Source organism: Suncus etruscus, chromosome 16 (assembly GCF_024139225.1).
Source record: "Suncus etruscus isolate mSunEtr1 chromosome 16, mSunEtr1.pri.cur, whole genome shotgun sequence".
Taxonomy (NCBI): Eukaryota; Metazoa; Chordata; class Mammalia; order Eulipotyphla; family Soricidae; genus Suncus; species Suncus etruscus.
The window spans coordinates 79,087,913-79,089,685 of record NC_064863.1 but is presented as its reverse complement, the minus strand read 5'-3'; the positions used below and the strand labels follow the sequence as shown (position 1 = coordinate 79,089,685).

Below are 1,773 nucleotides of genomic sequence, written 5' to 3'. Positions count from 1 at the left end.
TCCAAGGGAGGGGAGTCCTCCATGGATGAAGCCTCTCACAGAATCAAATCTTAGGGCTGAGCACACAGCAGAGAAGACAGTCCAGAGAGAAGTGCTGGGCTTCAGTGATCCAGCACATTTCTTAGTGTGAATTTTTTCTTCTTTTTGAGATGGTGTTCTTTCCTTAGAAAAAGCACAAGGCCGTGTAGCAAAGCGGAGCGGCCGTTCTCTTCTGGAGCCTCTTTTCGGCCCACTCCCAAGAGTTTCACATGACACTACAGGAGATAGACACACACAAGCAGCACTCACAGTTTTTCACAGTCGGTCCCCACTGGGCAGGCATAGTTTCATAGATTTTCCCACGTCTCAAACAGGGGACCTGGCTTCTGCAAATTACTGCTTATAGCTGATTTTCACTGTATGTTTGTTCCCACCCTAGAATGAGCTTCTGGGAGAGCGAGTTTTCTGGAGCTTCTTTTTGGCCCACTCCCAAGTGTTTCACGCGACAGGACAGGAGATAGACACACACAGGTAGCACTCACAAGTTTTCACAGTCGGGCCCCACTGGGCAGGCATAGTCTCATAGATTTTCCAGCCTGACGTCCTTGACTGCAATTTTGATGTTTTTGATTACCTGAAAACATTCTTATAATTACACTTTCTTTTTTTCATTTAAAAACATGATTTACAATTTTTCTCATAATGTAGTCATTTCAGATACTCATGCTAGACCAATAACACCACCAATGAGACCTTCTCTCCACTAGTATTCCAAATTACCAACTCACTTCCCCAGCCTATCTCTTTAGCACTTTATATTGCTTGTTATAACATATATCTCAGAATGATGTTATTGAAGTTATTGTCTGAGAGCTTGCTGAGCTCTGATGTGCTAGTTGAGCCTTCTGTGCTATTGTTTTCTTGCTAATTTAATTTAGTGGTCTTTTACACAATGTTTCCATCTAATTTTCCATGTCCCTACTAGGTTTTAAGTACGAAGAATTTTGGAAGCTATATGAAGTTACTGCTACAGCTATGTTGCTAGGGTTATTGAACAATATGGCATCTGTGGCCTACCATTTTGGGTCCTGTGGTGGCTTCTTGTGGTCCTGGGACTGGAACATTCAAATGTGAGCAGAATTGGGGTGAATTTGGGCCCTGCAAAAGGGCAGGCTCTGGACCTTCCCCGTTCAGAGAAGTCTGCAGTGATACAAACCTTGAGACTGGTCCTACCAAATTTAACTTGAAGATCTCTTCTCTTCATACTTTATTTTTGTTTCGTTTTTTTGTTTAAAGTATTGTGATTTAAAAAGTTATTTATTGTGATATTTTAGACATTAGCTTACGGATATGACCCAAAAGCTAAAAAAATATTTGGAATGCTATACGAATTTGCATGCCATCCTTGCACAGGGGCCATGCTAATCTTCTTTGTATCATTCCAATTTAGTATATGTGCTGCCGAAGAGAGCACTAGACATATATTTCGGTGCCAATCTCATTTATGAAAGTTCCCAGAGTTCATTCCATGCCAAAACCTCCTATCTCAGGGTGCTATCGTAACAGACATGTTTTTTAAATTTAATTGTTAAAGTTTGGGTCTCATGATTTCATTGTTGTTGACTCCATGGCTTGGATATATAGTTCTGTCACCACCAATGGACCTGAGCCCCTTGGTCACTTTCTTCATTATTTCGTATCTATTTTTCTCCTCATTCACTCATTTTTTTCCTCACTATACTCTGGGGCAAATAGTATTTCAGACAAGCTCCATTTTAAATTATTGTATTCCTT

General features: G+C 40.7%; 1 non-coding gene across 1 annotated transcript; it reads right to left on the bottom strand.

The window, feature by feature from the left end:
* Positions 1 to 1,347: 1,347 nt before the first annotated feature.
* LOC126033118 (U6 spliceosomal RNA) lies at positions 1,348 to 1,453 on the bottom strand. The gene has a single exon (XR_007504272.1). It is a non-coding gene; the product is annotated as a U6 spliceosomal RNA (small nuclear RNA).
* Between the last annotated feature and the right edge of the window lie 320 nt (positions 1,454 to 1,773).